Consider the following 22,500-nt stretch of genomic DNA (forward strand, 5'->3'; position numbering starts at 1 on the left):
GAGAGAGAGAGCGAGAGAGAGAGCGAGAGAGAGAGAGAGAGAGAGAGAGAGAGAGAGAGAGAGAGAGAGAGAGAGAGAGAATCCAATAATATCTTGTTAATGAATTTATATATACTTATTTATCTATATATATCTATTTGGTACATTTTACTTATTTGTTCATCTACTGCTTTACATATTTAATTCATACTTATTTCCATTTGTTCATTCATTTATTTATTCATTATATTATAAAATTTTACGACCTAGAGAGTGATATATTTTTTTTCACAGTGACTTAGGAAACTTGAAAAACCTCAAATATCATAGTCCACCTTCATCGTTTTAATCTCTTGGGCTCTGTGATTTTTTTTCCTCGAGTCATTTACTTAAAAAAAACTCAATGAATCTGGACAAAAAAAAAATACACGGAAAGATGGGAACGAGCAACCCTCCCCTTCCTCCCCCCACACACACATATTACGGGGAGTTCTATGGGAGGGTGGATGCAGCGGGCGTGTCAGGAGCGGCGGATGGCAGAGTCGGGCGGCGCTGGTTAGGTCTGACGGAGCGGAGCGGAGTGACGGGAGCGGGCAAGACGCGGTGGGTAGCGGCGAAGTCTACGGTCATTACTACTCACATTTCAAAACAAAACACACCCTCCCTTTTGTCTCCCTTTTACTGTTCTATGGCGCAGACCTGTGACCATAATAACTGTGGCTTGCTAGGACGAGGAATTAAGGATACGTTGGTGATCATGAGGGCGTGGTAGTTAAGGGCTAGACGCTGTTTTGCTGAAGATACAATAGATGGCGTGGAGTGTACGAGGATGGAGGAGTTGACAATTATATATATCAGCCAGTTTGTTGTAATATATTGAGCACTTCAACCTAACAGTACTCGAAGGTAATGAACTGGATGTGAGTGCAAAATTAAGTGTTCATGAAGTTTATTGAGAATTAACCGGAGCCGCTCAAGACAGGGACGACACTCGAAGCTAAATAAATATAAAAACAGGCATATTAGAGGGAAAACTATAGCTAATTTACTACCAAAGACCACACCTCGAAAGTCACACTGCATATGTACTCCACCTCACGTAATAACACAAGAGCTTTCGACCATTTTGAGCCACACTATAACATTCCCTCTAAAGCCACACCATACCACACCCTCACTCCCCTCACATACTAACCCAAGAACTTCTGACCTCTACTGTTGAGCCACACAATGCCATATCCTCTAAAGTCACACCATACCACACCCTGACTCCCCTTCATAACCCAAGCGTTGCCGACCTCTAGAGCCACACTATGCCATCTCCTCTAAAGTCACACCATACCACACCCTCACTCCCCTTCATAACCCAAGCGTTGCCGACCTCTAGAGCCACACTATGCCATCTCCTCTAAAGTCACACCATACCACACCCTCACTCCCCTTCATAACCCAAGCGCTCCCGACCTCTCCAGCCACACTATATCTTACTCTCCATCGCCACACCATACCACACCCTCCCTCAAAACCCACACTGCACCTTTATTTCACCCCCTAATCACCCCCCCCCTCACACTTATCACATCCCTATTTTCCGATCCCATCATCAAGCGCCACCGTCATACCCTCCACACGACATCACAGGGAAGCCAGGCGCCACCTCCCACCGATCACAAGTGTTAGAAGGTAAACTCTCCCGCGACTGATTGTTTAAGCAAGGGTGGAGAGTAAACAGGGAGGCAAACAATGGCGGGCTGGAGAGGAAGAAGAGGCAAGGGGGGAGGGAAGGAGGGGGATGGAGGAGGGGGAGGCAGGACGCGAGGCCGTGAAAGAGAATAACGGAGGAGTAGGAGGAAATTGACTGGGGTTTCTTATTCACTTCTTTCTGCTTGTTTTTGTTTGTTTATTTATCTGTTTAATATTTGACGGGGCTAACGGAGGAGTGGCAAGAGTGGGTAGGCTTCGCTGGAGTAAGGAGGGCGAGGAGGAGGCGGAGAAGAGAGAGACTTGAGGATTAAGTGGGAGAAATGGAGGATGGTGAAGAGGAAGAGGAGGAGGAGGAGGAGAATGAGGAGGTAAGGGAAGAGGAAGATGAGAAAGAGGAAGCGTCTCTCGAGTGGTTTATTCAGAAGGTTAGTATTTTCATTATTTTTGGGGGATAAGACTTTAGCCGAAGAAACGGGGATTTTCTTCTTCGTCTTTCTATTTTTTTGTAGTTGTTCTCCTTCTCCTCCTCTTCTCTCTTCATCTCCTTCCCCGTTTCCTCCTCCTCCTCCTCCTCCTCCTCTTCCTCATCATCATCATTATCCTACTTGCGTCGTCGTTTCTCAATTTCTCACATGAATTACGCGTGGCCTCGGTGCTCATCTCCGTCACAACTTTACCTTTACCTTACATGAACACTGACACTATACAAGTAATTCTCATCGTCTATGGTACTTTGGTTTCGGAGACTTTAAACCCACTGTGTCAAAGAACAGGCTCTTTGAGTTGACGCCGGAGTTGAGAGCGGCAGTGGGTTCTTTTAAGCCTGTCGACGGAAAGTACTGCGCATTATGAGAGAACAAAAAAACTCGTAGCGGTAGGGGCAAGACTGTAGGAGTGGTCAGTGTAGCTCAGATTTAGTAACTCGCAGCCTTGGGTAAGAGTGTGCAAGTGGTAAGGACTTTGTGAGTAGTCGTGGAATCTCAAATTGGGCAAAGTTATTTATTTCCTTCATCTACATAATGTCAGCATTGCGTTTCATTATACTGTATTCTTTTGCCTCAGTTATGTATTGTGGTTATGGTTTGGTATCACAGTTTTGGTAGGTTGAGGCGGTGGAGCAAAAATGTACGAGCGATCACTGTATCCGAAATTTGGTACAGTAATTCATTTGCCTCATATACACAACTACATCAATGCGTTTCCTTCATTTATATATTCTAATTATAAGACTGACTGCAATGAAACGTTTAAATAACTGATATATAACTGATAGCAGATAACGACCAAAGTAATCTTCAATGATGTGACCTGCCCCAGTGCATTGATTTTGATATTCGCACAAGCCATGAAAGTATCTTGAACCTTTCTCTGTCCCCTAGTCCATGATGCTTGATCTCTGTCTCGTTATCTTATACTCAGCTCTTATTTCTTTCCATTTCTTCTATCAGTAACATTTAAGTCATTACTCGCGGACATGGATCGTCTTTGTCTTTATCTTTGTCTGAAATTTCCTGTTGGACGTGCGAAAAAAGTATTCCGCTACCGACGTCAAGGAACGTATAACAGCATTCAACGATAACTTATGGACAAGGATCACCGATTTATAGAATATCCGGCAATTCTGAGCCATTTCTCGCATCGAAGTAATGAATTCCTACCCACCACATCCTCAAGAGCCAATGCGACGGATATGAACACCGAGGCCACGCGTATGCCCCCAACTTTACTTGACACAGAATAACCTGCATGCTCACGAAGGCTCGAGAGAGATCATAGCAATCGAGCTTTCAACAGAACATGAACCATTGACTCACCGCAACTAGTTAACTCACTAATTCCTGCATTCGGACATTTGTTCTGATTATTTTTTCTGCACAATAAGTTTTTTTTTGTGAACAACGCAACGTATTGACTTGCATCTTTCCTTGATTGGTGAATGCTCGTGAGTATAGGAACGTAAGGCAATTAATCTAGTCTATTCAATTTTTAGGGCGCTGTATGGACATTGCGAGATAAGTGCTCCGTTACCTACTTCACGGGTTACATATCATCATTGAACTATAACCATTCGCGGCAAGAATAACCCACTCGTCTGAAATCTGCTTTAAGGATACTGCGATAGAGAAAAAGTACCTCGTTAACTGCTTTAAGGGCCATGACGCAGCGCTGATTTCCCGCTACGCCACACAAAGTACACACAAAGGCCTACGAGTACTACATCCAGAGGCCTAAGGGGCGTATTTTAAGACACCATCGCTTCTCACATCAACTATTTCTATAGGTCAAAGAGGGGACCAATCTGCTTTTCATGAGTGTTTTTTAAGGTTCATGGCACAGAAGAAGGTCAAACTACCACCAGGGTCATAAAACTACCCCTGGAAAGGCCTACAGGTCCTACGAAAGCCATGTCAAATATGTGAACTTGGGCGACGAAATGTTTTAAAATACGACCCTTAGATCGGTATTACAAGAAACTTTCGCTTCTCACATCAGGTATTTCTAAAGGTCAAAGAGGGGATCAATCGGGTTCTAATGAGTGTTTCTTTAGGCTCATGGTACAGAGGAAGGGTCAAACTACTACCAGGGTCATGAAACTACCCCTGGAAATGCCCACAACACCTGCGAAAGCCTTGTGAAATAGGTGTTCTTGGGCAACGAAATGTTTTAAGATACGACCATTAGTCTACTCACCGCCTCGTCAGCCTCCGCGCGCCGCCCCGCCTCCTACCCGCCCGCTGGAGTGCTTGGTCAGTCTGGCGCTTCGCTGGGCGGCCATAATTAATATCTTGGTTTTTACTTCGTCTCGTTTTTCCTTCTGCGGATAAAAAATAATTATGTAAGCGGCGGCCCGTGGCCAAGGAAGCCCTTCTCTCCTACTTCTTCCCTCTCACTCCCCGTTCTTTCCTTCTCCCTTCCTCTCTCAATGTTGATGGTTTTAATTCTCTCTCTCTCTCTCTCTCTCTCTCTCTCTCTCTCATATTCGTTTGTAAATTCGTTTGTTTGTCTGTGTTATTATTTTGCTTGTTTTGTACATATATACATTTGTGTTTGTTTGTTAGTGAGTTTGTGTGTGTGTTGTTTGCTGTGAAGAAAAAATTGCGGAAAAAATGGAGATGAGAAAATGCGATGAGCGAAGTAATGAGAACCTCAGTGATAATTTTCCCCTTTCTACCTGCGTTTTCTATTCTTTCCCCTCCACCTGCGACCTATTCTGCCCTCCACCAGTTCCTTTTGTTGCTTCTCTACTGGTGTCTTCTGTTCCCCTCTACCAGTGTCTTTTCGTGACCTTCTCCGGCTCTTTTAGTTCCTCTCTGCCTGTCATCTGCTCTTCTCTCTACTGGTGTCCTTAGTTCTTTCTATATTGCTGTCTTGTTTTCCACTCCACCTGTGACCTCTCCTGACCTTAAATACTCTTCACTGGCGTCTTATCCTTTACCAGTGTCTTTTCATGCCTCCACTGGTGTCTTTATTTCCCTCTTTATTGCTGTCTTGTTTTCCTCTCCATCTGTGACCTCTCCTGATCTTAAATCCTCTTCACTGGCGTCCTACCCTTTACCTGTCTTTTCATGCCTTCCACCGGTGTCTTTAGTGCCCTCTATATTGCTATTTTCTGTTCCTCTCCACATGTGACCTCTCCTGACCTCCAACCCTCTCTACTGGTGTCCTACGTTACCCTTTACCAGTGTCTTTTCTTGCTCCCCACCGGCGCTTTTACTTACTCCTATATTGCTGTCTTCTGTTCCTCTCCACTCGTGACCTCTCCTGCCCTCCAACTCTCTCTGCTGGTGTCTTACGTTGTCCACCACTAGCGTCTTTTCTTGCTTTCCAACGGTGCCTTACTGAAATGGCTTATATAGTTTTCATCATTATAAAGTTTAGTGAGATGTGCGATACTCTTCATGAAGCGATGCCGTGAGTCCCAAAGTTTATTAATATTTTCTGAATTAATGATCACGAGGGCCCCCAGCCATTAACAGCATTACTTCCAACCATCACGCGGAGGACAGTGTTCAGGACATTATGACAGGATGCTGCTCATGAATATTTGGTGGAGACATTTTCCAGTTCACGATATTTTCATCCTGACAGGTGAACCAATAAGATATTCGGCGATTCTGAGCCATTTCTCGCGTCGAAGTAATGAGTCTTGCCCACCACAGAGTAAAGGGTTAATGCGACCAATATGAGCACCGAGGCAACGCGCTGCAGTACAACTTGTCATGCTCACGAGGGTCGAGGGAGATCATAGCAATCGTGACTTCAATAAAATACGTACCATAGAATCACTACAACTTGTTCACTCAGTAATTCCTGCGTTCATACCTTGGTTCTAATATTTTTTTTGTACAGAGTAAGTCTTGGTGAATGATGCAACGTATTTAACTTTTATTTTACCTTGACTATCGAGTGATCATGAGTTTAGGAATCGTGAGTATAGGAACGCAAGTCAGTTAATCTATTCTATCCATTTTTTGCGAGTGCGTGTACTAGAAGGAAAAGGCTTGACGCTTACTTTATTTTTTATGTTTAGTGTTTTCAAGTCTTCATGAATGTACCCGTGAACGTGCCTGTGAGTGTTACAGTAATGAGAGCGTGGGCGTGCGGTCATCGGGGGTCAGTGTCGGGCGTGCTGGGCGTGGCGATCTTGGTCGTGGGCGGGAGGCAGGTGTGGGCGGCTCTTCCTGCAGCTGCCTCCCTCTGGCGGCGAGCCGAGGAAACAAAGCCAGTGTGAGGGTGCCCGCTTACCCACGCCGCCCCCTGCCTCCCCGCCCTCCCCGCCCCAGCTCGTCTTTCTTCCCCGGTGCGGCGGTGAGGTGAGATTATCTTGTTCCGCGCATTACTGAACGTCGCTCAACACGGACACACGAACGCAGGTAACATCAATGAATTTTTCGCTGCTAGACACGGGAGGGGAAAAAAACCCTTGCAACGGAATAAAAAAATGAAGTATAAAAATTAATAAAAATGGAAAACAATGAAAATGAATAGAAAAATGTGCACTACTTCTTTGATAATGTATAAGAATGACGTGAAGTGTGACTGCATGATGAAAATATCGATAGAAAAACGGGAATCATATTTAAATGGCAAAAAATAGACTATGCGGAGGATTACACAACTATTTTCTACTATCGTTATTATCAGGGTTGTTGTTAATATACTTTTCTTCTTGTTCTTATTGTTCTAGTTCTTGGTTTTGCTCTTGCTCTTGTTCTCCTTGTTATTCCTTTTGTTCATATTCTTATTGTGATTACATTTATTATTATCAATATTAGCATTAGCAGCAGCAGAGGGTGTGAAAAAAAAATGTTGCTTGATATTGGTGGTGCTGAGTGCTAGGCTAGGTGGGAGGGAGGGAACAGGCAACATGGGGCGACGGTGGTGACGTGGGGCAAGGGCGTGGCTGTGGGGGCGGCGGGGGGAGACACGGGACGGGCATCATAGACCTATTAGCTGGGCGGAAAACTTTAGCGGTGGCTGAGCGATAGCGGCGGCGGCGGGCAGTGGCGGGTCGGCGGCAAGGCAAGGGTCGGGATGGCAGGTTGGTGGTGGCGGTGGTGACAGAGGCAGGACAGGTGGAGGCAGGGACTTAGGTGGATATGTTAGGCAGGTGGAAGGTGATAAGTGGAGGTGGGAGGCTGTGGGTGGGAGAGGGAAGGGAGAGGGAGGGAGGAAGGCGAGCGTGTAGCGAGGGGAAGGGGCGGCGGCGCACAGGTGACGGAGGTGGTTCTGGCGGCGGGGAAGGGAAGGAGAGGGAGAGAAGGTGAAGGGAAAGGATTATGAATATGAAAATGAGGAACAGGAGGAAGAGGAAGAGGAAGAGGAGGTGGTGGAGAAAGAACAGCAGGGAAGAGGAGGAGAGATGAAAGAGGATGAAAATATGAACTGGTGGAAATTGAAGAGCAGTAGAAAAGTGAGAAAGAGGAGGAAGAGTTGGAAAATGAGGAGGAAGAACACGAAGAAGAGGAGGAGGAAGAGGAGGACGAAAGGGTAGACGAAAAATGAGAAAATAAAACAACGAGGTAGAGGTTAAAGGGGTGAAAGAAGACGAAGAGGAGGATGAAAATGAGAAAGGAGAAAGAATTCGAAAATGAGGAGGAACAACGACAGGAGGAAGAGGAAGAGGAGGAGGAGGGGTAAAGGGTAAATTATGAGAGCAAGCTGCAAGAATGGTGTGATGTCAACAGTAGGTGAAGCCAAGGAGAGGGTGGCGGCGGGGCGGGGCGGGGCGGGGCGGGGCGTTGCAGGAGGAGGAGGAGGAGGAGGAGGGCGTTCATGTGGCACTAAGTTGACGTGGGAATCATTACGTGGCACTGTGAGGAAAATATAAGAGTGACCCCGTAAATGTATTGAGAGCGAGGGGGGAGGGGGGGGGGGCAGGAGGTAGGAGGGAGGGAGAGGAGGGGGGAGGAAGAATGGATGGATAAGGGAGGCCGTTGATAAAGAAGGCATTATGGAGACGAATTTCCCTCACTGTTGTTGCCATTACTCCTATTATTATTATTTTTTTTTCTTCTTCTTTTTCTTCTTTTTCTACTTTTTGTCATTATTCTTATTTTTAGTCTTTATCGTTCTCTATATTCTTTTCCGTTTTCTTTTATTTCTTTTTCATTATCTCCATCTTTATTTCTAGTCCTCTTCGTCTTCTGTATTCTTCATCTTTTTCTATTTTTATTTTCATTATTTATATTTCTAGTCTTTCTTCTCCTTCTTATCATTTTCCTTATCATTCATACTTCTCTTCTCTCTTCGTCTTATCATTATCATTTTATCTTACTCTGTCTTGTTATCATCATTATTTTCTTCGTCTCCACTACTGTTTCCCTCTAAAGACGGTCTATGCAGGTGGGGAAGAGAAGGAGGAAGAAGAAGAGGAGGAGGAGGAGAAGGAGGAGGAGGAAAAGAAGAAGAAAAGGAGGAGGAGGAGGAGGAGGAGTAGGAGTAAAAGAAGAAGAAAAGGAGGAGGAGGTGGAGGAGAAGAAGAAGAAGAAAGAGGAAAGGAGGAGTAAAAGAAGAAGAAAAGGAGGAGGAGGAGGAGGAGGAAAAGAAGAAGAGAAGGAGGAAAAGGAGAAGTAAAACAAGAAGAAAAAGAGGAGGAGGAGAAGTAAAAGAAGAAGAAAAGGAGGAGGAGGAGTAGGAGTAAAAGAAGAAGAAAAGGAGGAAAAGGAGGAGTAAAAGAAGAAGAATAGGAGGAAGAGGAGGAGAGTGTAGGGCAGAGGCGTGGCACATGATTAATAGAGAAAGGCGTGAGGTGGTAAGTTAAGTGGCATATTGAGGTCTTGGGGCGTCCGTGTGCCCGCGACAAGTAACTGACGGTGACTGAGCTGACGTGACGGGGAGAGAGGGAGGAGGGGAGGGAGCTAGAGAGAGAGAGAGTGGGTGGGAGGGATGGGGGAGTGCATAAGGGGTAAAGGGGGTGAGTGGGGAGTGAGGGGGGATGGGGGAGAGACGGAGTGGATGGAGGGATGTGGTTGGGGTGAGTTTTGGGGTGAGGAGGGGAGAGATAGGAGGTGAGAGGGGTCATATGGTTTATATATAGCTTGGGAGGAGGAGGAGGAGGAGAAGGAGGAAGGGAAGGGGAGAAAAGATAGGGGAGGCACCTACACACAGACGCACATGCAAACACACACACACACACACACACACACACACACACACACAGAACAACATGAAAAAAAAGGAAGCAAAGGAAAAGAAAAGTTATTACCGGAAGGAAAGATATGTACGTGAAAATAAGAGAAAGAAAATATTAAAAGAAAGAAAAATGAAAAAAAGAAGGAAAGCACAAAAGAATAAGTAAAAAAATAAGAATAGAAGAGAAGAAAGGAACGGAGGAAGGAAGAAAGGAGAGAAGGAAGCTTGGGGTAGGTGGGGAGATAAGCAGGAGGAGGAGGAGGAGGAGGAGGAGGAGGAGAGAACCAAACAGAATTTTCAATGCTTCTCTCTTTTCGGAGCGAGATTTTTTTTTTCTTTTTGACATTATTCAAGGTTCACATTTTCCAGCGGCGAGGAGGAGGAGGAGGAGGAGGAGGAGGAGGAGAGAAAGAAAGGGGAAGTGAAGGGGTAAGGGGGGAGGGGGGGCGCCAGTCCATTGTAAAGTAAGGGTCCTTCACGCATTGTTCTGTACACACCTTCACTTTTTTCTTTTTTTCTTTCTTTTTCTTTCTTTTCTTTTTTATTCTCTTTACCGAGGAAGACTGACTTTGGGAGGGGGGGAGGGGGGATGTGTTGGAAAAGGAGGAGGAGGAATGATGATGATGGTGAAGGGAGAGGAAAGGAAAGGAAGAGAAGGGAGGGGAAGGGGAGGGAAGGAAAGGGAAGGGAAGGGAAGGGAAAGGAAAGGAAAGGAAAAGAAGGGAAGGGAAGGGAAGGGAAGGATAGGGAAAGGAAAGGAAGGGAAGGGAAGAGAATTGAAAGGAAGGGAAGGAAAGGGAAGGAAAGGGAAGAGAAGGGAGGGAATTTAAGGGAAGGGAATGGAAGGGAAAGAAAACACAAAAAACAAAAGACGAAACAAAACGAAAGGAGAGAAAAGAAGGTAGAAGAGAATAAAAGAAAAGAAAGAGAAAAAAGTAGAAACGAAAAAAAAAAGAAAAGAAATAGAAGAAGAAAAGAAGCAAGGATGGAAGAGGGAAGAAAAGAAGAAAGAAAATGGTAGAAACGAAAGAAGGAAAAAAGAAACGAAGGAAAGAATAAATGGAGATTCGAAAAAGATGATAAAGGAGAAATAATGCAATAAGAAGACGAAGAATACATGACACAGAAGAAAGAGGAAGAGGAGGAAGAGAAATAAGAGGATAAGAAAGAGGAATAGAGAGAGAGAAAGAAGAGAAGGAGAGAGTGGATGTTGCTCGTCGGAGAGAAAAAGAGAAAGAGAAAAAAAAAGACCATTGGATGAAAAAAAAAAGAAAAATGAAAACGGAGAAAAAAAAGAAAAGGTGTGAATGAATAAGATAAAGCAGACAAAAAAAAAGAACAGTAAAAAAACAACATAAAAAAGAATAAAATGTAAAAAAAAAAGAAAATAAATATGAATGACGAGAGAGAAAGAGAGAGATGGCGATTGAAGGAGTGGGAAAAAAAGAGAGAGGGGAGGAAAAAAGAAAGAGAGAGAGAGAGAGAGAGAGGACAGAGGGGAGGCAGGTGGTGGAGAAAGGACAAAAAAGAAAAAAAAAAAGAAAAACGAGCTGAAGAAGAAGAGAAAAATTGTACTCCAGTAAAAGTTTGAGAGAGAGAGAGAGAGAGAGAGAGAGAGAGAAAATAAATAAAAAAGATATAAAATGCAGGAGAGAATGGATTTTAGTCTCTCTCTCTCTCTCTCTCTCTCTCTCTCTCTCTCTCACCACCTTCCTTCCTTCTTTTCCTTCACGAGAGTATCAAAAGGAATCCTGGCGCCGCCTAACCTCCCTTCCCTCCCCCTCCTCCCCCCCCCCCCTTTCCTCTCACACCACACAAAGGGAATGGCTGAGCACCGCCTCCCTTTTCTTAATCACAGTTAGTAGGTGACTGTATTTGTTCTCTAACTTGACGTTGCTCCAAGTGTCATTAGCCCGCCTTTGTTGAGGGAACCGCTCTCTCTCTCTCTCTCGCACCTGCTTTCTCTCCCACACTCTCCTCACCTGGCTCTCTTTGTTGCTATTTCATTCTCGTTCTTCTTATGTTTTATTTTCTTTCTTTTTCTTTCTCTTTTTTTATGAATATTTTGTCTAACTTTTTTTTGTCTTGTCATTTTCCTCGTTTTCCAATTTTATTTTCCTAACTCCGCCTTCCCTGCAGCATTATTATCTCTCTTTTCAATCTCTATCTGTCCTTCAATTTGCCTTTTTTTTCTTTGTTATCTCGTTATTGTGTCTATTAAAGCTTCTTCGTTTATCTATGTCCATTCAATTTCAGGTTCTCGTATTTCTTTCTTTCTCCTTTCCTGCTAATAATTCCTTTTCTCTAACTACTCCTGCTTTCTCTATTTTTTCTTCTTCCTGACGTTCATTCCCAGCCTTGTACTCTTCTTTATTTCCCCCTATTTCTCTTTATCACACATTCCCTATCACCTTTCTCTTCAACCTTCTCGTGCAACGCTATTCCTCCTATTTCTCCCTTTATTTCTTACTTTTGCAACTTTTTCTTCCGTTCCTTTCATTCTCACACACCTTTTTTCTTCTCTTCTCTCTTCACCGTTTCCATACCCTGCTGCCGCCCACGCCTCCTTCCCTATCCTCTTCTCTTTACACTTCTTCTTGCCTCTCTTCCTTCTTTACCGCTTACATCCCTTGGCTTCTCTCCTTTCCCCATCCTTCTTGCTTCTCCTCTCTCCTTACTCCTTCAATCTCCTGCCACCTCCCCTTTCCCCTTCTTTTCTACGCCACTTCTTGCTCTTCTCTACTGCTCACATCACCTGCTGCCTCCCTTTTCCCTGTCCTTCTCTAACCTCTTCTCTCTTCTTTCTTACTGCTTATATCCCCTGCCTCCTCTCCTTTCCCCTTTCTTCTTTTCTTCCTTCCCTCTGCCACTTCAGTTCCTTTCTGCCTCTCCTTTTCTATCTCTTTTCCTTCACCTTTTCTTCCTCCTCTCCACCGCTTCAGTCCCCTACCTTATCCCTCTTCCCCTTCTACACCTCTTCTCTCTTTACCACCTCCCCTTTTTCCATCGTTCTTCTACACCTTTTCTTGCTCTTCTCTACCGCTTTAGTCCCCTGCCTTCCCTGCCTCGCCCTGCCGCTAGATATTGAGCTGTCGCGCCCTGCCGGAGTCTGGACGAACTGGCTGAGACAAACGTTGCGTGCGAGTTTACAGCCAATCGGAAAAAGGCAAACGTGCACGCCTGCCAAACGTACGACGATTTATCTTCCTGACCCCCGGGACGCGAGCTTCTGCATCACACACACACACACACACACAGAGGATCGTTGACTTCTTCCGCCTTGAAATCTTGAAAAAAAGTGTTAGGAATTGTTTTTGTGTCTCTCTCTCGAACACTTTATGTCTCTCTTATCTTCCTCGTTCGTCTGTTTGTTGTTTCCGTTTATCTAAATTCACGCGTCTATTTATTAGCACCTCACGCCGGCAACACAAGCGGCCTGCCAAACTTTTCTTGCCTCGTGTACGATTAAAACAAACATTTCCGTCGCCTCCAATGTCTTCCTCGACCGTTTTTCTTCCATTTTTCTTCCGACCATCACACGACAAAGCTTCCGTCTTTGCCCCGTCCCGTCCTGTCCCGTCCCGTCTCTTCCCGTCCCGTCCAGTCCCTACCCGTCCTCGTCCCTTCCCATCCCGTCCCTTCATTTCCCATCCCGTCCCGTTCCTTCCCGTCCTGTCCCGTCCCTTCCCATCCCGTCCCTTCATTTCCCGTCCCGTCCCGTTCCTTCCCGTTCCGTCCCGTCCCATCCCGTCCGTTCCCGTTCCGTCCCGTCCCTTCCCGTCCCGTTCCTTCCTGTCCCGTCCCTTCCCGTCCCGTTCCTTCCCGTCCCGTCCCGTCCCGTCCCGTCCTCGTGCTTGACTACCTCACACACACACACACACACACACACACACACACACACACACAGACGTAAACATATACCTCGAAAAAAAGAAGAAACATGGTACTTCAATATATAAAAAATATATAAACATTCATGAAAACCTTACATCGTTTCTCTCCCTCCCTCTCTCCCTCCTTCCCTCCCTCCCTCCCTCCCCCCGACAGGTGTTCTGGACAGGTGCTCCTCGCTCAGGTAATTATGGCTAAAAACATTTGCTCACCAGTAATCACTAATATAATCGAGAGTTGATTTTACCTGATTACTTTTTGCGAACACCAATCTACCTCCTGACCCTTGAGTTCCTGCCTTGGCGTGTCCTTCTTCTCTCCTCTTCTCTTCTCCATCTCTTTTCTTTTCCTCTCTTCTGTCTTGCTCTCTCTTTCATTATTATTATTATCATTCTTAGTCTTTTCTTCTCTTGTTCTTGCTCCTCATCCCACCTCCCTTCTCTCTCTCTTTCTCTTCCCTTCCCTTCTCTTCTCTTCTCTTCTCTTCTCTTCTCTTTTCTTCTCTTCTCTCTCATTATTATCTTCATTCTCAGTCTCTTTCCTCTCTTGTTCTTGCTCCTATCCCACCTCCCTTCTCTCTCTCTTTCTCTTCCCATCTCTTCTCTTCTCTTCTCTTCTCTTCTCCTCTCTTCTCTCTGTCTATCTACCTTTTTCTTTTTCCTCTGGGCACTGCTTTCTTCTCTTGTCTATCTCTACGTCCCTCCTTCGCTCGAGGTCTCTTCTTCCTCTCTTCCCCATCAATAACTTTCCTACTTTTCCTTCTCTTCCCATTCCTCCTCCCTTCTCTCCTTCTCTCCCCCTTTTTCCTCTGGCTGGGGGGAGGAGGCAGGGACTTGGGAGGATAGAGAGGGGGGGGGGGGATGAGGCAGGGGCTTGGAGGGTGAGGGGAGACATAGGGATAAGCAGAGCATCATCATCATCATCACCATCATCACCATCATCATCATCACCATCATCACCATCATCAGCCGGGACGCAGCAGTGGTCATCTTGGCATTTATTCAAGTTTATTTAATTTTCCTTAATTACCAACACAAAGGGGGAGCGAGGCGTCTCCCGCTGGGGCAGGCGCAGGGGGGGGGGGGGGGGTGAGAGAGGACGCCAAGCCACATCCTGAGGGGCGAAAATCCTGCAGGCGACGATGATGGAGTGAGACATGAGGACGGGGGGGGAGAAGGAGGTGGAGGGGAAGATGCGAAGGGAGTAGTACCCCCCCACCCACCCACACACCCTTTTCTCCTCCCCACTTCCTCACCCCCCATCCCTTTATCCTCCCTCGCCTCTTCCCCCCACAACTCCCCTTCACCACCACCAGCACCGGGCGTCTAATGATTAAATCGGTCGATCAAACAGACGAATGAATGATCAAAGAGACTCGCGGAGGAGGAAAGTATTTTGTCGGTATAAAAAAACGATTAAAATCCGGGGGTCCATTTTTACACGCGCCTTGTTTACGTTGTACACGGCCGGTTCTCCGCGACTTTGAAGCGGCTCTGCGTGCGGCCCGATACTCTTTACGCGGCTTAAGGAGGCTTGAAGTCTATATATTGAATGCTCCGATTTTTTCACCCTCCTACACCTCATTATCTTGGGGTAGAGGAGGAGGAGGAGGAGGAAGAGGAGGATCTACATACGTGAGAGGAAAGGTGGAAGGAAAGAGAGAGTGAGAGAGAGTGGGAGAGAGAGTAAGAGAGAGAGAGAAACCTGTCTTGAAAAATCCGCTATAAGGAAAAAAAAGTGAATTACAAACATAAATGAGAGAGAGAGAGAGAGAGAGAGAGAGAGAGAGAGAGAGAGAGAGAGAGAGAGAGAGAGAGAGAGAGAGAGAGAGAGAGAGAGAGAGAGAGAGAGAGAGAGAGAGAGAGAGAGAGAGAGAGAGAGAGAGAGAGAGAGAGAGAGAGAGAGAGAGAGCAGAAAAGCAAGTATGAACAGCTTTGTGTGTCGATAAAACTTTCAAGAACCCGAATTTTGTGTTTTCCTCTGCATTTTATTTTCTTGCTTATTATTCCTTTTTTTTCCGTCATATTCCTTTCGAGAACGCGGCGTCGAAATCATGAAATAGAAGAAGGAAAAAAAAATCTACGCTTGTTCCTAATTCTCTCTCTCTCTCTCTCTCTCTCTCTCTCTCTCTGACCGCAAGCATTAGTCATACTCTGCTTAATCATACTCTTCCTCCTCCTCCTCCTCCTCCTCCTCCTCCTTATAGCCACGGACGTTCCCGATTTATCTGCTTTCAATTAAATATAAGTAGGACACGCTATACTTGGCCGCTTGACAGTCACACTACACATATGCACCCCCGCCCGAGCCCCGCTGACAGGTGTGGCTTGGAGATGATGAGGGGGGCGGGGGAGGGAGGATGGAGGGGAAGGTTTGGGTGGAGGAGGATGGGAGGGGAAGGGAGAGGGAAGAAGGGAAAGGGGTGGGTCGGGTTGGAGAGAGAGGAAGTGAGGCGAAGAAGGGGAAGAGGGGAAGGTGGAAGAGAAAAAGAAGAGAGGAAAGAGGGAAAGAAGAGAAAGGAGAGAAGAAAGGCAGGAAAATGTGAAGAGAAAGAGAAGGGGAGAGAAGAGAAAGGGACTGACAGCGTTAAAGTGGAAAGGAAGGAAGATGATGGGGAGGCAGACAGATGAAGAGAAAGGGACTGCATTGGGGTGGAAAGTAAAGAAGGGGAGAGAAGGAAGGTGAAGAGAGGCAGGCAGGTAGGTAGGGGAGGATAATTTGGGGAAGTTATGGGGTGAAGGGATTAAGAAGGGAGGGAAGAAAGGAAGGGAAGGTCACAGTGAGGGTAATAATATATCCGAGAATAGCAAAGGTTAAGAGGGATTAGAAGGAGGAAGAGAGAAGAGGAGAGAGAGAGAATGTGTGAATGAGAGAGAAGAGAAAGAGAGGAGGAGAGATAGTGTGTGAATGTGAGTGCATGAGTGAGAGAGAGGAAGATGAGGAGAGAAAGAGAGAAAATAAAAAAAGAAGAGAGCGAGGGAGAGAGAGTGTAAGAGGAAGAGACAAGTGTAAATGAGAGATAGAGAGAGACAAGAGAAGAGATAGTGTGTGCGTGTGTGCGTGCGTGTGAACAAAAACAAAGACACCAGAATCGAGATAGAAGAAGGAGGAGGAGGAGGAGGAGGAGGAGGAAGAAGAGGAGGAAGAGGATTATTAAAGAGCCTTGGATCATTCACAGTCATGAGGAACGAACTTTTTACCTCCCTCCCTCCTTCCCCTCCCCTCCCCCCTCCCCCTCCTCCTCCCCTTCCCCTCCACCTCTAATGGGTCGTTTGGCGCCGCAGATGATGACGATGATCCGCGTCTGACGTCATGGTTACGTCAGAGAGAGAGAGAGAGAGAGAGAGAGAGAGAGAGAGAGAGAGAGAGAGAGAGAGAGAGAGAGAGAGAGAGAGAGAGAGAGAGAGAGAGAGAATGAACGTTAACTATCTGAATCATCATCGAAGCATTTCCTGTGTGTGTGTGTGTGTGTGTGTGTGTGTGTGTGTGTGTGTGTGTGTGTACAAGTTCGTATGCACGCGTTTGAGTCTGTGTGCGTGCGTCAGTGTGTGCGTGTTTGCGTGCACGAGGGATGATGGTTGCGTGTGGGTGGCTGACGAGGTTTTAAAGTATTTCAAAACACACACACACACACACACACACACACACACACACACACACACACACACACACACACACACCATAATTAGTTTGACATCTCCTCCTACGTCGGGGAGAGAAAAGATTCCTCCCCCATCAGTCTCTCTCATCCTCTCTTTCTCTCCGTATCAATCTCTCCCCTAACAATTTTACCTCCCCTTCTCTCCCTCTCTCTCTCTCTCCTTCCTCATTTTTCCCTCCCTCTAATTTAGTTTCCTTCTTTGCTTCACTTCCTCCTACGATTTATTTATTTCCTTCATCCTTATTATATTATTTTATTTTTTTTCTTCTCTGCAAGTTTTCTCTTTTTTTTTTCTCTTGTCATATTTGTTAATTAACGTGTTTATCTTTTACGCGATTTTCCACTTAGCAGAGAAGACTTTCACGACTCTCTCCCTCTCCCTCTCTCTCTCTCTGTACTGTACTTTTTCCTTCCATTACTCCCTCTTAGGCTTCCTCCTCCTTCTCCCTCCTCCTCCCTCCATCTTTCCCTCCCTTTGCTTCCACGCACCTGAGAGAGAGAGAGAGAGAGAGAGAGAGAGAGAGAGAGAGAGAGAGAGAGAGAGGGAGAGAGGGAGAGAGAGAGAGAGAGAGAGAGAGAGAGAGAGAGAGAGAGAGAGAGAGAGAGAGAGAGAGAGAGAGAGAGAGAGAGAGAGAGAGAGAGAGAGAGAGAGAGAGAGAGAATAGCCACTAATTTTTATCCACAATTGTTCCTCCCTTTCCTCCCTTCCCTCTCTCCCTCTCTCCCTGCCTTTCCTCCCTCTCAACTTGTTAGATAATTCTGGCAGGTGTGGTCCGGGGGAGGGGGGGGGGGTGAAGGGGAGATAGAGGGGGGAGGGGAGGGGGAGGGAGGAAGGGGTTGGAGGAAAAAGGGAGGGAACACGTGCAGAGGAAAGAAAAGGGAGGGGGCGGGGGGAGAGAGAGAGAGAGAGAGAGAGAGAGAGAGAGAGAGAGAGAGAGAGAGAGAGAGAGAGAGAGAGAGAGAGAGAGAGAGAGAGAGAGAGAGAGAGTTAATATTACCTAAGAGAAAAACGGTAAAGCAAGCACCCTCCCATTCATACCCTTACAATTATACGCCTCCCCTCCCCCCACGCCCTTCACCTACACCACCCAGCACTCATATAAGCCGGCTCGTTTTCTTCGGTGTGTGGATGAAATGAAGAGGCGAAAAAATGAAGAAAATGAAAACAGAAATGAAGAAAAAAACAAAGCAAGGAAATACACAAAAATGAAGAAAATGAAGACAAAATGAAACAAAAAAAAACAAGAAAAAGCAAAAGTCAGGAAAAAGCAACCAACGGAGAAAATCATAAAAATAAGGAAAAATATATAAAAAATCAGGAAAATTATCTCTGCGCCTAATTATCTACACCTGAAGGAAATCATCGAGGTGGGAAACAGGTGTGTGTGTGTGTGTGTGTGTGTGTATGTGTGTGTGTGTGTGTGTGTGTGTGTGTGTGTGTATGTGTGTGTGTGTGTGTGTGTGTGTGTGTGTTCCCCTCCGTTTCCCCTCTTCCCCTCCCTTCCCCATTTCTCCTTTCCCCTCTCTTCCCCTCCCTTCCTTTCTCTTTCCCTTCTTACCCTTTCCCCTACCTTCCATCTCTCCTCCTTTTCCCTCCCCCATTTCCATCTCTTACCTACCTTTCCCCTCTTCCCCTCCCTTCCTCAGTCCTCCTTTCCCCTCCCTTCCCTTCTCTTTCCCTTCTTCCCTTTTCCCCTTCCTTCCCTTCTCTTCTCTCCCTCCCACTTCCCATCCCTTTCCCCACTCTCCCCCTTCCATTCCCTCTCTTCCTCTCCTTTTCTCCCATCTCCTCACTTCTTCCCTTCTCCTCCCTACCTGTTTCCACCTCCCATTCCCCTTCCTTCCCTCTCTTCCTCTCCTTTTTTCTAATCCCCTCACTTCTTCCCTACCCATTTCCACCTCCCCAGTCCCCTCCCCTCCCTCTCTTCCCCCTTCCCCTTTCCTCCCCTCCCCCCCCCAGTCTCCGCTCCATTGCTTCCCACCTGCACCGCACTTATAAAGAAATCAACGTATGACTTTATATATTTTTTTTCTTCCTTCTCCTTCACGTGTTTTATTTGTCACGAACCATCTGTGCAGCAGGAAGGGGATGAGGGGTGTAGGGGAGGGGGGAGGAGAAGGGGAGCAGGTTGGGGGGAGAGAGAGTGAGGGAGAGAGTATGTGAGTGCCTCCCCTTCCCATACCTCCCGTTTTCTCTCTCTCTCTCTCTCTCTCTCTCTCTCTCTCTCTCTCTCTCTCTCTCTCTCTCTCTCTCTCATCCCCAGTGACAAAAGTTGGCGGAAGAATTAGTCGTCTTGAGGGACACGAGAGGGACAGGAACAGAAGGCGGAAGGGAGGAAGGAACGACAGGAGAGTAAGGATGAAGAGGGGGATAAAGAAGGAAGGGAGGTGCTAGAGGGAAGGGGAAAGGAGGGAGAGAGAGGGGAAGATCGAGGAGTCAGGAGGAGGAGGAGGAGAAGAGGTTGAAAAGAGAGGATGAAGAAGGGAACAAAGAGGGAAGAGATGGAGGTGCTGAAGGAAGGGGAAAGGGAGAGAGGAGGAGGTAGAGGGGTCAACAGGAGGAAGGAAGGAAAGAGAAGAGAGGTAAAGAAGGGATGAAGAAAGGGACACAAAGAAGAAATGGAGGTGCTGGAGGGAGGGGAAAGGGGGAGAGGGGAAAAGAAGGGAGAAAGAGAAATGTCGCGAGGGGAGGAGAGGGAAAGAGGGGAGGAGGGAGATTAGGCGGCCCAGGGGAGACGCGTGGTTGCCCTCTGTCTTATTGTGGTAGTGACCATCTCTAAAACATTAATGGCCTGGCTACTTAACCTCGGCGGGGGATTATAACTTGGGAGGAGGAGGAGGAGGAGGAGGAGGAGGAGGAGGAGGGGGGTGGCGAAGTGACATAAGGGAAGAAGGGAAAGCAAGAGGGTGAAGTAGGATTTAATGTAGACAGAAACATGGAAGGAAATTATTGAAAGGAGGCAAAAAGGAGAGTAAATTTGTGTGTGTATAAGAGATAGATTGATACTGAGAGATAGATAGACGGATAGATAGATTGGTAGATAGGAATTATGTTCAGGAGTAATGAAAAATCGAGGAAAAAGTTATGAAAGATGAAAGGAGTGAATCAAGGAAGAAAAGAAGGAGAATAAGGAGGGAAAAACGAAAGAGAGAAAGAAGAAAGCAAGAAAAGAAGAAAGGAGGGATGGATTGAAGCAAGGAAGAAGGAAGAAAAGAAGAAAGCATGGAAGGAAGAAAAGAAAGAAAACATAGGAGGAAAAAAAGATAAGAAAGAAAGCGAGGAAGGAAAAAAGGAAGAAAGGAAAAGATTGGAAAGAAAGAAGGCAGAAAGAAAGAAGGAAAGAAGGAAGGAAGGAAGAGAGGAAGGAAAAAATAATAGAAGGAAAAAAAGATAAATTGAAAGAAAGCGAGGAAGGAAAAAGGGAGGAAGGAAAAGATTGGAAAGAAAGAAGGCAGAAAGAAAGAAGGAAAGAAGGAAGGAAGGAAGGAAGGAAGGAAAAAAGAATAGGATTAAAAAGAAGATAAATTGAAAGAAAGCGAGGAAGGAAAAAAGGAAGGAAAAGGTTGGAAAGAAAGAAGGCAGAAAGAAAGAAGGAAAGAAGGAAGGAAGGAAGGAAGGGAGGAGACACTGGACACCGCAAAACACAGGTCATCTTCTCTCGTCCTCTCCGCCACAGCCATTTCCTTGACAGCCTCATTATGGAGTGTGTGTATGTGTGTGTGTGTGTGTGTGTGTGTGTGTGTGTGTGTGTGTGTGTGTGTGTGTGTGTGTGTGTGCGCAAGATACAGGTGACAGGTGCGCGATAACCCCGGAAAATATTGTCACACGGTAAATTTGACAAACGTGATGTATATAAGAAAAAAAGGAGAGGAAAAACAGCAACAACAACAAGAGCAGAAGAGCATGAACGAGACTTATAACATGGAGATGAAGAAGAAAAAAAAGAGGAAAAAGTTAAAGACGAGGAAGAACGAGAAGAAAACGAAGTAAAATAAGAAGAAAAACGAAGAAAAAGATGAGAAAAAGACCAAGAAAACGAATATTAGAACAAAAACAATAACAACCACAACAATCAAACCACTAACAACACCCACACCACCACAAACACCTTTAACACCACTACCATCACCACCACTACCACCACCAACAACACCACCACCGCCAAACCAAACCTTACGTACACAGGCGCGCACCGATGAATGGAGGAGAGGGGAGGGGAGAAGGAGAGCCAGTCACCGCGTCACCTGCACCGTCAGCCACGCCGTCACCGCCTTCACAGCACTCAGCACACAGCACCAGGTGACAGCAGCGGCCTAACAGCACTGCCGCCCTCACCGCCACGACTCCACAGCGCTTTCGCCATCGCAGGAAAGTCACGTGACTCCTGAGGGCGGAAGAGGAGTAGAAAACAACAACATTATGAGAAGCTAAGTTTGTCGCTGGGTACGGTCCTTCATCTTAATGGTTGAAGGAGAGGGAGGGAGGGAGCGAGCGCGAGAGCAAACGGAAGGAAGGAAGGAACGAAGGGGAGGAATTTTGTGAGGTATTTTTAAGTTCGCGCGTCATTTTTATGTTCCCGTCACCTCGATGCTGCTGCTGCCCACGACGCTTCTTGCCGCCTGCCTGCCCGCCGCGTTCGTGTCTCTCCCCCGCCTCCGCCACCACCACCGCCACCATTACCTCTTATCTAAACACTACTACCACTACCACCACTAACCTTGTCTATGCTTCAACTACCACAACCGTAACCACCACCACCACCATTACTTGTTATCTAAAGCTTAACCACTACTTTCACTACCATTATCTACACTCCATCTACCACCACCATTACCGCCACCATCACTATACTTCTTTATCTACAGAAGAACCAATACTACCACAACCTTAATGTACATCTCATCTACTACTACCATTGCCGCCACCACTACCAGGCTTCTTATCTAATGCCAAACCACTGCGACCATGACCATCTACACCACTCAGCCACCTCATCCACCACCATCTTCATCTGCTGCATCGACACATTCCTAATTCAACCCATTTACCACCACCACCACCATCACCATGTTTATAATCTGCACCTCATCCTCCACCAGTACCATCATTATTTACTGTATCATCACCATTTACCATCACTGCCATAACCACCACCACGTCTATCTTCTAAAGCTTATCCAGTATCCCAACTATCAACACCATCATCACCGACACCACAGTTACTAGTACCATCACCCTCTTTTCCAGTGTCGAGCCACCCCCACTATCATCATCACCACCGCATCATCTACAACCCATCATCACTCACACGACCACTAACATTATCAAGGCATCATCACCATCTTTTACACTGACACCACTATCAATGTCAGTCCATCGGCAACATCACCTTCATTATCATCGAGAGTACAGCCTCCTCTACAACAAGCACCAACTCAAGAACCACCATCATCTACAATTCTACACCATAACCATCATCATTACCTCTACTACCATCACACCACCACCATCACCACTACCAAATACCATGTGCCTTAATCCGTGCCATCAATACCACCAACGAACTCATTACCACATCGATAATTCCTGAAACCACTCTCACAACACCACCATGACCACCATCACCACC

The 22,500-nt window shown here is 46.3% G+C and overlaps 1 protein-coding gene across 3 annotated transcripts in view; it reads right to left on the minus strand.

Moving 5' to 3' along the window:
• LOC126999862 (glutamate receptor ionotropic, delta-2-like) overlaps window positions 1-22,500 on the minus strand; it is a 370,968-nt gene that overhangs the window by 40,823 nt on the left and 307,645 nt on the right. For 2 of the 3 annotated variants that reach the window (XR_007753643.1, XR_007753642.1), the window contains 2 exons: window positions 21,053-21,255; window positions 4,375-4,498 (listed from right to left, as the gene is read on the minus strand). The gene's annotated coding sequence lies outside the window, so the exon portion shown is untranslated. The remainder of the gene's footprint in view (window positions 1-4,374; window positions 4,499-21,052; window positions 21,256-22,500) is intronic. The other variant, XR_007753644.1, reaches the window with a different exon arrangement.

Source organism: Eriocheir sinensis, chromosome 17, assembly GCF_024679095.1.
Source record: "Eriocheir sinensis breed Jianghai 21 chromosome 17, ASM2467909v1, whole genome shotgun sequence".
NCBI lineage: Eukaryota > Metazoa > Arthropoda > Malacostraca > Decapoda > Varunidae > Eriocheir > Eriocheir sinensis.